This window comes from Leptinotarsa decemlineata, unplaced genomic scaffold (genome assembly GCF_025532065.1).
Source record: "Leptinotarsa decemlineata unplaced genomic scaffold, Ldec_3_MD MMD2_tig00003798_RagTag_RagTag, whole genome shotgun sequence".
NCBI classification, from domain to species: domain Eukaryota; kingdom Metazoa; phylum Arthropoda; class Insecta; order Coleoptera; family Chrysomelidae; genus Leptinotarsa; species Leptinotarsa decemlineata.
In genome coordinates this window covers 823993-841444 of record NW_027412596.1, presented here as the reverse complement: position 1 = coordinate 841444, position 17452 = coordinate 823993, and positions in this window count along the sequence as shown.

Genomic DNA, 17452 nt, shown 5'->3' with positions numbered 1-17452 from the left:
GACATGACACTCAAGAAATATGGAGGCAAACCGCGGACACGTGTTTCTGGCTATTGGCCTCATCAGCGCGGTGCAGCCAATTGCAAAGGTGGACAACAACTGGTTACTAAAAATGGAAAAAAAACATCACATATACACGGTGTCACCAACAGGAGCCAACCGCACATTTGTGGTTTCAATTAGAAGACCCAGCATTCCCAGGCATCATCTAGCATCACCACGTAGGTAGCTATAGCTGCCTACGTGGTGATGTTGATGATGAATGTGGTGACATTTCAATTTCTCAGTGTTTGAAAACTCACTGAACATTCATTTACTATTCTAAAACACATTGAGAACGATAACCATTTGTAAAATTGATATTATTGATTGATTTATTGGTGGTGATGTTAGATGATGCCTGGGAATGCTGGGTCTTCTAATTGAAACCACAAATGTGCGGTTGGCTCCTGTTGGTGACACCGTGTATATGTGATGTTTTTTTTCCATTTTTGGTAACCAGTTGTTGTCCACCTTTGCAATTGGCTGCACCGCGCTGATGAGGCCAATAGCCAGAAACACGTGTCCGCGGTTTGCCTCCATATTTCTTGAGTGTCATGTCCACGATTTCCTCCTTTTGATTTATATCATACACACTCAATAATATATATATCTCTGTATATATATATATATATATATATATATATATATATATAACATTTACATTTCTGACAAAAGGCAGAGTTCGTGCTTTCTCAACAGGAGTTCAGGAGTTGAGAACCAGCGCTCTTCCACTCAACCTACAAACTATTCAACTATTAAATTTTTGGAATAATAATGAATATTACTGGAGTTTTTCCCTACACCAAACCTTTATTTTAACACCTCGGTGTTGGAAAAAAACTCCAGTAATATTCATTAATACACCAAAGGTTCCAAATGATGCATCACAAGTTGGTATAATAATAATCAATAATAATTTTTAAGAATTGGGGAAATTGGTCATTCTCATCACTTACTTTTCATCCCGTAAAGTAATCTGTCCAAAGTGGAGCACAGTTCTCATTTTTCACTTTTCAAATGCAATTGCACTTTGTATCATTGGATTATTCGTTGGGACTTTTTACTCACCTACTTCTGCTTCAAGAAAACGAGCAGTTCACTTTGTTGCTTGCACCACCTACTGAGATAATGAATTATTCAAGTTTCTGTTCCAAAATTCAATTCCCGTCTAGTAATTATTCATATTATATTGTAATCATCTTATATTCCAATCCCTTTGCCGCATATTAAAATGAACGTCAAACGATCTCAAGTTGAGCAATTAAAACGGTATGGTCCTCTTTGTGTGAGTTAGGTCTGGGTTCAGCGTCGGATTAGTTTTTTGTGGTTTGATCCCATTAACATGGAACGATGACAAAACCAATACGAATAGTTGGATATTCAATAATTATTTCGAACTCACGATGATAAAATTCATCAACTACCGATGAGCCGATTCCAAGTAAATGCAATGTTCGACTATCTAACTGTAGAAAAAAATGCTTACTGTTTGAAATATTTTTTTGGATTGATTTTTTTTTATCGAAATCGTACAACGACTCACTAATCTGTATATATTCAGTATATTTGCTGAAACTTCATTGGAAAAGAGGAGGTTCTGTGAGTTCTTCACTGAACTCTAATAGAAGAAAGTCTCCACAATTCACCTGTTGTCTGTAAAATGTGTTTAAAAAAATATGTTTTTTCGTTAACCAGCTATCGCACCCCTACGAACAACAACCCTCAGAAGTCGAAACTTGTGCGAGCTGAGGACTACTAGGTCTTACTTTTCAACGTGTGATTCCTAACACAGGTTGGACGATAGCAAGTGAATATCAAGCGTTAAGCCTGGGGCTTGAACCATCGACTCACACATCGGCCGATTGACTGACTGAACAAACAACTTACGTTGAACCGCCTGGTTACCACCAGCATGCTTACAATATAAACATGAAGAAAACTATTGTATGTGGATACCTTTGGAATGGTGAGCAAATGCAACACAACATATTTTATATTCGAAAAAACTTGAGAGACATACACCAGGTCTATATTTATTCTCAATACAGGATCAGCAAACATTGTTGATAATTTACAGTTCATTTCTTCTATCATGTGGTAACAATGCTATATCTTAACCGTAACAAATACGAAGACGATTGAATGGAAAAAAAGGAGCTATCTTGGGAGACAGAACAATGTCCGAAAAAATTCACAGTGACTTTTTCCTTTCTCGAGTTATATAGGAAAAGCTGAAAATGTTGTTCTTATTGTATTCGAAATGTACTATAACGATCTTACAATAAAACTTTTATCTAACATTCCGTGTCAACACCGCCACCATCAACGTTTTTTCTTCAAATATTGACTTTCCTATTTCCTCACATATTTCGATAAAGCAATGAAATTGCAATTCAGTGCACTCCACTTCAATACACTCCATATTTCAATAGCGATTGATTTGAATTAACTAGCATCATCACTAAACAGTTTTTTATTACGATACTGTTTTTAGTCCTTTTGTAAATTGTTTCGACTTTTTCAAAGTATATTCAACTATTGGCATACCTCAGACATTACCTAATAATTTCTATAAAAAGATACCCCAACACAAGGAATATTCGCATTTTCCTTTTTTTTTAAATTGTTGCACCACAGTTATCCTTGTTTCGAAGCTGATTTCCCTTAGATCAAATTTTATAAAAGAATATTTTTATAGTTCTCAATCCTGAAGTACTCAATAAAAAATGTTAGCTTTTGGTCAAAATACGATTATTCGGTGTAATGGAATAGCATCCCATTTCAGTTACCATTTTTAATTGCGTAAGGTTTTGCATAGTTTCTATGGCACGAAAAATATATGAGTTGTTGATACCTGTTAAGAACTGACAGACATATTGGAGATGTATTTAAATAACGAGAGAGCTGACATGATATTCATTCATGTAAAAATAAATAGAATTCATATTTTAGCAAAAAATAAGTTTGGGTATAGCTGGGTATCGATATGTTGTAATAATTTCTGTTGAAACTTCAGATTTTTTGAAACTGGATCAAACCCCTTGTTCCAAACATGACTTGTCAGATTCAATTCATATAGAGTTATCAAAAAACAAGTTTTTCATCTAGTTACTACATATATTCCTTTGTCCAGTTTTGGATGTGGAGAAGGAGTAACTACATTCATTTGGTCGATGGTCAAGTCATATTTAGCAGCTGAGGCAAGTGGAAATCAGATAGAACCGTACCTCACGACGGTATCAGATGCTGCTGTTTGTATTTTTAGTATTCACGACCCTTTTTCCTCCAACTCTTCTGGAGCTTTGAAGAACGTGTTTGTAGAAGATTCTTGCGAGACCCCCACTTCAAAAATAGTTTCAATAATATTGTACTGTTGTTGATCGTTCGCACTTGCGAAAATTAAACCATCTGACACTTTTCTATATTTTTGATTGACGATAGAGAGATTGATTAGAGGTTTCCATATGTTACGAAAAACGACCAACTCCCGCCAAACGCTAAAATCAATGAAGCGGGGAGGGGGAAGAGGGAAGGAGGAGACCTATAAATAGTCAGATTTCGGAGGAATAAGTCCACAGGCGATAATTATGGGAAGATTGAAATCTTCTCCGGCCAGAAAAGTGAGAATCTCTAGAAGGGAGATTGACTGGCAAGCGCGAGTAGAGTACCTCGGCATCCTAATAGACCGTAGGCTCACTTGGAACCCGCACATTATGTGCGTTGAGTCAAAGATCGAGGGTCGGATAGCAAGTATCTACCCTTTGATCAACTTCAGGTGTCCGGGGACAAGCGGCAAAATATAATATCTTCGTTCTGAAGGTATTGCAAAATTAGCTAAAGAGGGTGATTGTCAATGCTCTTTGGTTCGTGCGGAATGAAATAATCTTGAAGCTGCCTTTCATTCGACAGTCCATTCAGACAAGGAGTCGGCGAGTTTTTGAAGGTGCGGAAACTCACGAAAATCCGTTAGTCATGTAAGCTATAGATTATGCTGTAGACGACCCCTTCCGATATAGAAGCCCTGACACTCTGTCGAATGAGGCCCTCATGTCCCCCGTTGAAGGATGAACAGATCTTTCATCCATCCCACCACAACTAGGTAGGGGTACCCCGTGAAGGGCGGTACTGATGTCTGAGTACTTCATGCCGTCAACATCCCCTCTGTCATGAATCCATTTGTCCTTCTTCGACAAAGATCAGCCAAAAGTGTAAGGGAGCTGGGCTCCAACCTGAACAAGCTCAAGACAACGTGCAGTAGAATGAGTTCAGTTATCACCCGAAGACGATTGTGGATACTAACAATCGAAACGTCGTTACGTAACTTTGTTTGGAATCTTCTAATTTTCATTTTTTGTTAATAATAATTTTCAGCTTGCATTGATATTTCAATTTTTTATTTTTGTAGTTGTTGCCTGTATGTTATTTCTTTGTAATTTCAGTTTTTTGTTCGATAAAATTGTTATTTTTTGTTACAGATTCTTTCAGGGATTTCAAATCAATTTATATTATATTAGACAATGAAAGTCCGAACTGATGAAATACACCACGAAACATTGTCAACCATCTTCAAACAAGATCACATGAGGTGACGTCTGAGAGCTACATATTTCATAAATGAATAGAGAAAAGTTTTGATGAGGAGGACAGATCTGAGTGGTACTTTGTTTTAGGATGCGCGAACTCGAAGAATGTTTCAAAGGAAACTTTGGGTTTTGAGTTGGAAACTAAAATCCACCCACTTGGATATGAAAATAAATTATCACAATGATATTTAATGTGAGTGGAATTCTAATAGGGATGTCCTCTAAGTTTTTCAGTTTCAAAAAATGTACCAAAAATTATGAAAGTACATACTTCACTCAGGAAAGCAAGAAAAAGAGAGGCACAGGAGAAATTGGTCAGGGGAACCTATAATAATGATTTTCTGCCTCATTCATTTCTTTGGAAGATTCCTATATATTTTGAATCGAGATGGAGAAGTAGAAAGTCAAAACCTTTTTTTCTCGAAAATTAATCTCTCCTAAAAATATTCCTCTTTCGATTCAACCAATAATTTGGTATTTTTTGAAACTTTCAATGATAAAATGAAGGTATTTAAATATGACAATGACAGAATTTTTTGTCTCTGGACATAATTCCACATATATGTCACTGTAGTTGAATGTTGAAAATAATTCGACTGAAATTAATCATCAGATAGATTTCATGATAGAATGTATTTTCAGAATAATCATAACATCTACTGGAAATAAATAATGCCATTTCCAATGCTCTCCTGGCCCGAAGGCCTTACAACTGGCATCTTCCCTCTGTCTAACGCCACCACTGGCAAAGGAACCCCTACTTCTTGAACTTTCCCCCCTACCGCATCACCGACGCAGAACGCCACCAATGCGATGGGACAAATTAGCAGGGTAGAAGACCTATACTCTTTATTTCCCACAAAAAAAGTTTTACAATATATTAGTATTTACAATTTTTCCATAAGCCAGTTTCTTGATTACAATATTAACTCAAGTGAAACAAAAGGAAAAAACAAAAACAACTCTACCATTCAGACATAAACAAATGAAAAAAAATCTAATTTATCATCCCAACCCATAATCCCCTTTTTATTCCCCTCACAATGTAACCGCATATTATCGGATTCGTGTACAGTTCCACAAACTCATGTCCAGTCACGACCAGGAGGACTGTCACGTACCCCTCAAAAGCGGCCTTTACCCATTTCTTCTTTGTGTTTTCAACTTACCCAAATCCTTCCCTTCCGTCCCTTACCACGCTATCTTCCCATTCATTCGCGAATTGTATCCATTCGTTCTCTTTTACATTTGCATCCCTTAGAATCATTTCGCCATTCACCCTCTCCGTCCTTTCCTTCCACTGTCGCAATCCAATTGTCCCCTATCATACATCTAACAATCACGCGATTCGCCGTTTCCGGCTCCCCATAGTCACACGGGCAGGACACCTCCGGGATCAAGTTAAATCGCACCAGGTATCCCGGGAAGTTCCCATGCCCCGTAAGGAGCTGGATCGCCTTCCGCGACAGATCCAATGATTCATGCCTGACTGTTCTTCAGAATCTATAGAACAGCCGCCCAGTCGCACCTCTTTCCCATTCCCTTTGCCATTCCCACTTGATGCTCTCTTTCATGCATTTCCTTTCATCCATTCTGCTGTGTATCTGTCTCAATTTTATCGAGACCTGCTCCTTGTTCATGCCCCTTTGGGCCTCTTCATGGGCCTTCACATTTCCTATGTTGCCGGCATCATGTCCCCTCCTCCATATGATTTGGGTACTTACTCCCCTCTCTCTCTTCTTTCCTCAATAATCCTCTGAATCTTTGCTACTCTTTTATTCATCATTCTTCCTGCTTTCACTCGTTCTACAGTCATAGCAGAGTGACTGACTATTTTCAAATTCTCCTCCATACTCCAGATGCCAATCACTCGTTCTATCGCTATTAACTCTGCCTTATTCACGCTACTTTGCTAGGTTATCCTTTCATTTCCTTTGGTCCATTCATCCCCTCTCCTTTCATAGGCCCAACCTATTCCCATTTTTTCTTCCTACATTCTCGCTCCGGCATCCACATCAACTTCACTCACTTCTTCGTGATCCATCTCCTCCAGGAACTCCCCTTGCAACCAGGGGAAAATTTTGTCTTTTCCATTCACTTTGTCTACCTTTTTCCATTCACTCTCCATTCATGATATATGGCCCATCCTTCTATTTGAAGTGGCGCCATTCCGGTGATGACGCTGAGTGCAGCTGTTGGCGTCGTTCTGTATGCTACATACGAAGCTAACGAAAACGGCCTCTGTGCCGCTGTCTTTTCACCCTGCTATCATGCGCCCTTTCCCCCCAGGCCTGTACTCTGTACAGTGCCGCAGGTTCGACTACCCTTTCATTTATCATCCTTACACATTCTCTCTTCAGTCCAACATTCCTCCCGGAATGTTCGCCAGTTCGCTTAGTTTTTTTCTTACCTCTTTGTGGTGGTCTATGAACAGAAGTCCTGTATCCACCACAATCCCGAGGTATCTCACACTCGTTTTTCGCTCTATCGCTCTTCCATTCATTCTCAGTGCTGGGAGTCTCCCATCCTTCCTAGTTGGTATGAACATGCACTTTGTCTTTCTCTCGTTAAACCTCAGTCACATCTCTTCCTCCCATGCTTTGCACTCACTTCATACCAACTTCCATCTATCCTCTATGCTATCGACAGAGTTACCCTCGATGATGACAAGCTGGTCATCCGCATAGGCCTGCACTTGTAGTCATACTGCTCCAATGCCTTGTGTGAAACTCGAACCATGCTTCCATCACTATCAACCATAGGGTCGATCCCAGACTTGACCACTATGGGCAGCCTCTGTTCACCGTTTTAGAGACCGCCCCACAGGTGACTGTTCTCTCCCTTATGAAGCTCATGCATGTCCTGTCCATATTTTCCGGCATTTCCTTTCGCCTCATGCACCTCAATCGCCGGTGCCCAAGTGGAGTAAAAGGCGTTTGACAGGTCCAACGCCACAACCAGACTATGTCTCCTTTCTCTCTTGTTTTTTTTTATTCGACTCACCACTCTCTCTACAGCCATTACGGTATCCATTCCCCCTCTGAACCCAAATTGATTCGGGGAGAATTTCAACTTTCTTTCACACCATACTTGCATTCTACCGTTCCGAAGCCTGTCCAACATCCTTCCCATACCAGTCAGCAGGCTCATTGGCCCGGGATTTCCTTCCTTCTTCGATATCCATACGACCTTTGTTCGCTTCCATGCTTCGGGAAAGTGCCCTCTCCCCAGACCAGCTCTGAATAGTTCCACCATACATTCGCCCTTCCATTCCATCACCTTACGAATAATTTCGTTCGGGACCCCATCCACTCCTGTTGACTTCCCATCGAGGAGCTGCTCAGTCGCCGCTCTCAGCTCCCCAATTGTAAATCCAGGCTGATTTTCTCCCCATTCTTCGTCCTCTCTCTCCCTTCTCCAGCGCCTATTCGGAGTGTCTCTCAGAGGATCGTCCTTGGGAAAGTATTTGCCCAGCAGGAACCTGCTGGTCTCCTCCCTCCCCTCGGTGAAGGTACAATCCTCCTTCAAGACGTTAGCAGGCATGTCCTCCGCTCTATCATTGTTGAGGAGTCGATAAGCTCGGTCCCATGAATTTTCATCCTGGATCCGCTACACTCTCTCCCCCAACCAACTGATTCTTGCTTTTCCTATCGCTCTCTTATACCTATTTATTTCCCTCCTATACTCTTTTATCCTTCGTCTCCTCTCCTCTCGTCCACTCGCATTTTGTGCCTCCCTCCTTATTCTCTTTACATGTCTTCGTAGGCTTTCCAGCTCTACGCTCCACCATTCTCTCTCCGTGTCCATTACCCTTTTGATTCTGATATAAATATCATGCTCGCAGATAATTAATAGAAGATATAAAGCTCCAAATCATCCTTTTTGTAGAATTTAATTTATATATATATATATATATATATATATATATATATATATATATATATTGTATATACCGGGTGTCCCACATTTTATGTGACAGGCAATATCTGTTTTGTTGTAGGAGATACACAAAAATGTTTCATACAAAAGTTTTAGGAGTTCATGAGAGCTATATTTTGATATAATTTTTAAATATACAGGGTGTTTGGTGTAGGTGCTACAGACCAAAATTCCATTTTTTTAAATAGAACGCCCTGTATATTATTAGATATTCAGATGCTACGTTAAATTCTGATATCATTTCATGTTCGGTTTTTGAAATTCGGTTACGGCGTTGTTGAGTTATTGCTTAAAATGTAAAGTCTTGAGAACGACTATTATTTTTAAAAATATCTCATACAATTATTCTCTCTGCATCAGATCACATGAAAATTAGTCAATATTTTGGGTGTTCGAAGTAATGGTTTCAATTTTGAGTTGTGGAATTCAGTCAGGAATCATTTTGAATATGAAACAATTGCGAAATTGAAAGAGGTGTATTCGAAAACAAATCTTTAATTAATAACAATGTAAATAATATAACTTGATAAATCATTTCATAAGAATGGTAGGTACCTAGAAATAAGTCATAAAAATTGTTCAAAGTGATGCCCATTAGATATTATACAGGCTTCGAAACGTCGAATCACTTCTCTCGTACAAGTCGCTCTTATAATATCAGGCGTAATATCACTGCACGCTAGTCGAATTTTCATTTTCAGATCATCCACATTCAGATGGGGGAGTAGTGAAAACAATATCTTTCAAATAACCCTATAGAAAAAAATCAAGCGGTGATAAATCTGGGGAACGAGCCGGCCACCGAATTGGATCCTTATTACCAATCCATCTATTTGGGTACGTTCTATCCAGATATTCAGTAACAACCTGTGAATTGTGAGGAGGAGCACTATCTTGTTGCCACCAAATTCCTTGTCGTTTTTCTATGGGAATATCTTCCATCAATTGGATCAAATCATTTTCTAGAAAATGTAAATATCGCAATCCATTGAGATTTTCATTGAAAAAGTAAGGTCCTATGATGCGGCCATTGAACAATCCACACCATACATTAATACCCCAAGTAGTTTGAAAATTACTTTCGCGGACCCAGTGGGGATTTCCTTGAGACCAATAGTGACTGTTATGTCGATTCACAACTCCATTATTGTGGAATCGCTCCACAAACTTTGACTGAATATGTAAGGACTTTCATGTAATATTACCTGAATACAAGCAATGAATTCAAGTCGTCGTTCAAAGTCCGTGGGTTTCAAACCTTGTACCAACTGAATTTTGAATGGGTGGTATTTATTTTCTTTCAGAATTCTCTGTACATTAGATTTACTCACACCAACTTCTTCTGCAAGAGTACGGATAGAAACATGTGGATGAATAATAATATAAGCCAACACATTGATCTCTAAATCTTCAGTTATAACAGATCTCGTATGATGACGATGCTTTATAGTAGAAGGAAATGACCCAGTTCGCAATTTTTCTACCACTCTCGAAAAAGTCAGTCGTGACGGAATGGGTCTGTCTGGAAAACGTTCTTGGTATAGACGTTGTGCTTGACGGCAGTTTTTCTGACATTCCCCAAAAATTAATAACATATCAATGCAATCACTTGGACTAAACGCGAAAGGCATACTGGAGTTTTCGCACAAAGAACACAGTTACTGTTTTGCAAAGAATCACTGACTCGAACTGACAAGTTGGCCTTAATGGGGTATTTTTAATTGCGGCCTTTGCTGGTTAATTTGAAATTATGGTCTTTGTTGGTTATTTTGAAAATTCGTTCGAGGACGGTTTTGTTTGGGGGAAATTTGGTTTTGTAAAATCCGTGTTTTGGAGAAAATTTGCGTTATTTGGTTATGGTCGTTGTCTCTGGTGGCATTCGTTTGACAAATGACCAAAGCGTCCACAAAAATTACACGTTCTTGAAGACTGAGGTTGTTGGGGTCTTTTTGAAATATTGTTACTCGGTTGATTATGTTTGTCGTGTTTTTGGTTCTCAAAATACCTAAGCTGAAGTTTTCTCCTGATTCGCACGTGTGCTTCAAGCATGTCTCTGGGATTTCCAGCGCGCATCATTTGTCCTAATCTGGGTTCAAGTCCGGTAAATAGCGTATTCAGTGTCATAGTTTCAATGAGTTTCGATTGAGCTGTTTTTTTGATCGGCAGTGAGAGTATATTTTTGAATACATGCGTGCATTTTAGCGTTATGTACTTGTAATATGTTGGAGAATATTGGATAGTCTAAGATTGAGGAGGTGATATCTCAAGTATCACCAAAGTTCACTTCAGTAGGTGTCTGATTTCCTGATAGGTTTCGGGGTTTCGAGAGCTCATAAGTTGGGCAGCTCTTCCGCGGAGTTTGCTCTTGATATGTATTGTTGAAAGGATTCCTTGATCTCGAGTTGACATTTGGTACGCACAATCACAAGCATTTATAAATGTTGTTAAAAATATTTGATATTCTTCAAACTCAGAAACATTTGAAAATATCTCTGATAATTTATGTTGTTCAATTTCAGAGCTAGGTTCAGGGATTGGTTCAGCAGCATCTTTATTATTAGCTATATCGATTCACTGGACTATGATGAACCAAGAATAACAATTCCCAATACCTTTGAGATAATCGAACAGATGATACTTGATCTGTGCAATTATCAACAATTGGTTTTAACAATAAGCCAATAATCAATCAGTATGATTATTCTGATGAAATAAAATTCATTACAATAAACGAGATGAATCTTTGTTGACTTACAGTATTTGTTTCATGGGTGACTCGTCTTGTTCTCGAAGTTTTCCACCAGGGGCTTCACTAGGTGTTTCTTCCGTGGTTTTCTTTAAGTGATGACTTCTCGAGTTCTCTCGGTTCTTCGTTTCCTTGAAGGATTGAAATCCACCACTAGTTAGAATTCTCTAACGCAGTCTAACGACTGCGCCAATTGGTCATATCTTTTTTTTCACAAATTCATGAAAATTGGTTTATTTCTTCAAACTTTTCATTACAATAATTGAATATAATATAAAAAACTTTGAACATTAACAATTGAAAATGAACTGTACGTTAGGAACGAATATTTGATAATGAACGTCTATGTGACCTCGTAGGGTCTATTTATATGTTTGATATGAAAAACAATATTTGAACAGTCAGCAATTGCTTTGTCTGGAAAACTCGTGTTCATCTTGCTGATACTACACAGTTAACACTTTTCGCAGGAAGCTGTTATCGCTTGTAATTTGATACGTTTGAGACATTAATTCGCATATAACACACATATTCTAGTATCATAATTATGTAAGTGAACATTTCAAAATCCATTTATAGGCAATAACGCAGTAGAATTTCCCGAAATGATGAGAATACCTTTTTTATTGAATATGAAAACTACAAAACTTGTAAGGAGGATCATTTTGAATATTAAATTGACGGATGTAGCCGTTACTAAGTGGTAGGAGATCATGATGAAAAGAGAAATGAAAATTTCTATGTTTTTTACCACTTTTATTTGTAACTAACGTTACTGCAGTTTCGTCCTATATGGACATTTTCAAACTTAAACAATAAACTAGGAATGATTCATTACATTCGCTAATATATACCATACAGGTACTTGATTGAGTACCAGAATTTACAGTTCACAATGCGCATATGCCAATTTAAAAACCGGAGAGTAAATTAAATCGATTTGGTCATTTAACAGGTTGCACCCGCATTGTTTATGCTTGTGAATTTCCAAGGATTGTAAATACTTGAGTTTGCAACCCTTCCTTGTATAGTGCAGAATTTCCGTATCGTTTAGATTCGGAAACTTGTGGTTGCATGCCAAGGAATGGTTTGAAAACGTCGAATAATTTTTTCCCAGTCTGAAGGACCTTTCATGTACAGCATACCGTTTTTGGAAATTTAGTCCCCATTGTCCCACATAAACACTATTACACTCCGGACACTTAAGCTTATAAACTCCCAGATTTTCCCAACTTATCGACCTTATCTTTGGCATTGAAAAGAAAATGAGGTAACCTGGCATATGGTATGAATGCTACTTCCACATTGTTTTCTCTGGAGAAACCTGCGATAATTTCTGCTCTTTTCCCAAAATATGTTAGCGTTACCCATTTCTTGATTTCTGGTTGTTTGACCTGAGGATATATTAATCTGCAAGTGAATTTCCGGCTTTGCCTCCTGACTAACTTCTGGATAGTATCTGCGTTGAAACCGTTATTATGACCTATCTGTGTAATTGTATCAATTTCCCTAGCTAGATTGTCTGCAGACAAAGACAGTGAGAATGCTCTGTGCATTGAATTGTAGGCTGCTAATTTATGACTGCCTGGATGGAAATAATCGCTTGGAATGGTGATGTCTGTATAGCTAGGTTTTCTGAAAACATTGAACTCGAATTTGTTCTGATTGTGTGTAATTGCCAGGTCTAAGAAATTTATTTGTTTCTCTATCTCTGTTTCGAGTGTGAACTGAATGTTGCTATTGAGATTGTTCATGAATGTCATAAATTGGTTCAGCTGTCGTGTAGTACCTCTGAAACAGGCAGGAATATCGTCTACATATCTGTACCAAAAATGAATATGTTTTTTACCCAGGTCGGAGTTTACTATCTTGGTCTCCAAGTTGTTCATAAATATGTCTGCTAAAAGTGGACTAAGGGGTGAGCCCATTGGTGAACCAGGTTCACCCCTTCAATGTTATTAGATTATGAACTACTCATAGTGAAATTCAATAGCGCAGTTTGAATCATAATCAAACCAGAAGAGGCTTCATTTAAAGTTTCGGAGGCAAGAAATTCAATTTCACAAGACACGTTTCCACTATCACACTGTCACCTCTAAACTGACTAGGTTGGAGTGAAGTTGTGTATAGTCGATGGTGGGTTGAAGACCAAAAGTAAATAATAAACTATTTCGAGCTTGAAGACAATGAGTGAAATGACCAAATAAATACACGACTGTGATCGATTTGTCAATGATTATCTGACACGTTAAAAAATACCTGGAGTATTCCTTACGATATTACAATTGTCATTTATTTGATTCCTGAAATCATTCATATCTAGTACAGGAGTTTTATATACAAGAGATGACTCCACGAATAAAAATCTGGAGGAATTTGGTCACTTCAACTGAAGCGAAAAACACGCATTTTTCAAGTCCCATTTTATTCATATACCTATATGATTTGCAATGTTACGTGTCGTGGAAAATTGTGTAGAAATGAGCGCATCTTCATCTCATTATGTGTCAGTTTGAAAAATTAACCGTCCACAGATATTGAAAATTTTTATTCAGTCGAAGATTTCAAATTCAATTAATGAAAAAACCTTGTCTGTGTAGAACAGAGATTTTTCAATTAGGATATTGGTAAAAATGAGAAATCAGTCTACTTTGGTTGAATCATAATGATTCGTAACAACGCCACCACGTGAAGGAGCAATATTTTACCTTTCGAGTAGATAAAAATTTCTTGTAGACTGAAATTAGCATCACGTTAATTATGAGTGATTGATTAGTTGAATCGGAAAGGGAAATGGGTTGAGGAGTTCATAACGTAAGAAGGAATTATTCATGAATTCTAAAAAATATACTACGGAATATTTATTGATATCTGATCATTTCATCAATATATTCTCGATTACATTCTACAAGTATCGACAGATTATGCTGCTATTGAAGTTTTTGAATCTCTATCCCTCTAATCTACTGATAATATGAAGTACGTATTTGAGAATTTATTAATAATATCTGAGCAATTCACAAAATCATCGAACGTAATTTTATTCTTCGCCACATGAAATTTGACCCATTTTGCATTTGTGGGAACCACTAGGCGAAAATTTAATATATGCTTCATTGAATTGCAACAACAAATATCAAAATATACTTCACTGTAACAAAAATGAATAATTTTGGTTAGAACTTCATTACTGGAATGCTAGATGACGTTGAAGAAGCTAGATTTTAGATTTTTTTGACAAACATTTTTTTTTATCTCACATGAAAAATATTTTTCCCAATAGAAAGTATACTACTATACTACTATACCACTAAACTACTTCTGATACCTACAACAACATGTGTACAAAATTTCATGATCATCGGTTGAGTAGTTTTCGCGTGAAAAGGATTAATGAATGTTCAACTAACTACTTTATATTATCAGTTAATTAGAGGTATAGACATTTAAAAAACTTCAATATCAGCAGAATGTGTCGATACTTGTAGAATGTAATTGTGAATATAATAATGAAATGATTAGAAATATTAGATATTGTGGTATATTTTTTAGAATTTATGAATAATTCCTTCTTATGTTATCAACTTCCAAACCCATCCCCTTTTCCGGTTCAACTAACTCGTCACTCATAATTAACATGGTGCTAATTACAGTCTACGAGAAATTTTTATCTACTCGAAAGGTGAAATATTGCTTCTTCACAAGGTGGTGCTGTTACGAATCAGTATGATTCAACCAAAGTTGACTGATTTCTTATTTTTACCAATATCCTAAGTGGAAAATATCTGTTCTTCACAGAAAAGCTATTTCGAATAATTAAATTTCAAATGTTCCACTGAATGAAAATTTCCAATATCTGCAGACGGTTTATTTCTTCAAACTGACACGTAATGAGATGAAGATGTGCTCATTTCTACACAATTTTTCACGACACGTTACATTGAGGATCATATGAGTATTCGAATGAAAAAGAGGCTTGAAAAATGCGTATTTTTCGCTGCGGTTGAAGTGACCAAAATCCTCTAGAGATTTTCATTCATGGTGTCATCTCTTGTATATAAAACTCGTGTACTGGATATGAATGATTTCAGGAATCATATAAATGACAATTGTAATATCATAAGGAATACTCCAAGTATTTTTAAACGTGTCAGATCACAGTCATGTATTTTATTGGACATTTCACTCATAGTCTTATGGTTCGAAATAGTTCATTATTTACTTTTTTCCTCCACCCCACCATCAACTACACACAACTTCACGCCAACCTAGCCAGTTTATTGATGACAGTGTGATAGAGAAAACGTGTCTTGTGGATTTGAATCCATCGCCTTAAAAACTTCAAGGCCCCTTCTGGTTTGAATATGATTCAAAGTGCTGCTATTGAATTCCACTAATAGTTGTTCATAACCTAATAACATTGAATTCCAAGTTTTTTCAATGATTTTTTGTATTTGCAATTCTTTCCTTGTAATTACACATTCGACGCTCGATATAATATTTTTCATATTCAGCAAATGAGATGAAATGAGTTCCCACATCGACCTATTGCAGCCAATATAACGGCCTTTTGGCTTAGGAAAATGATTGACTATGTTTCTTGATATCTAAACGAATTCATTGATGCCAAAATCATTGAAATCGGTCGACCGGAAAAGAAAACCGGAAGTGACCTGTTTTCGACGGATTCTGAACCTTCTCACCATAAGGAATTCAAATATATCGTATGTTTTAGTGAAAGATGATTTTTTCATTACCGACTGTGTTTATATTTACATGAAACGTGGGTAATCAAATTTTCATATTTTTTCGTGAGATCTCTTCAACTGTACATATACTTCCCATACGAATTTCAAAATTATCACATTATATGCACATCTCATGCCTATTTGACATGTCACCATGACGTTTCTTCATCATTTTCAAATCCATGCCCCTATCATGTGTTTTACTCCATAATCTGTCAGCGAAGATGTGAACTAGTGCCCTTTTGACATGACGTTATCTTTGAGTATCCTATATGAATGCTATACCCCGTCTCCTTCCATTTAATGTGCTGCATGTTGAGATACAAACATTATTAACGATGATGCGGCTGGTATCGTCTTTGTTTTTCCTTAGTCGATGAACTATACATCAATTTCCCTTCCACTTGACGTGTTGTGCATAACGATGTGATGATTATTAGCGAATATACAACTTGGTGCCCCTCTGACATGTTGCGGACATCTTTGTTGTTTTTTTTTTATGAATACTGCCTGCCTCAAATTTGATGTGCTACACGCGATTATGTGATTATTATTAGCGAATATACAACTTAATGCCCTTCTGACATGTTGCGACATCTTTGTTTTTTCTCTGTCGATACATTCTGCATCCGTTCCTTATTCATTTGATGTGCTGCACAATGAGATCCAAATATTACTAACGAAGATGCAGCTTAGTGCCCTGTTGGCATCGTCTTTGTTTTTTCTTCGTCGACGAATTCTGCTTTTTCTTCCTCTTTCATTTGGCGTACTGTACGTCACGATCGGGTTATTATTAACGAAGATGCGGCTGAGTGCCCTTCTGATATGTTACGCCATCTTTGTTTTTTCCTTTGTCGATACATTCTGCATTCGTTTCTTTCCATTCATGTGCTGCACGTTGAGAACAAACTATTATTAACAAAAATACGGCTTAGTGCCCTTCTGACATGTTGCGCCATCTTTTTCTCTTTGTAATAACTCATTCATTTTCACAAATCATCACACATTTTCTACCACGTCACCACCTTCCATGCTGACAACTTCACTTGCAAAGTTTTAATTTTTTATCATTATTATTATTGTCATTCGAGTTCAATTTCATCTTACACAATCAACCGACCGATATTTGATTCCTCCATTCTGATTGGCTGACTGACATCACTCTGCAATAGAAGTTAGGCTGAGTGTTCCACAAGGTTTCGTTCAGGAGTCTAAAAATTCTTGAAATGAACCTTCATACAACAAAGCATGGACTTCAGTCATTTCCTGATGATGCTTACTTGGTTAGCACCATTTTAGGTGATAGATGACTGTCATATTGAAACATGAAAATGGCTACGACAATAACGACGAAACGATAACAAATAAACGCACGTAAAACGGTTGAAACGCAC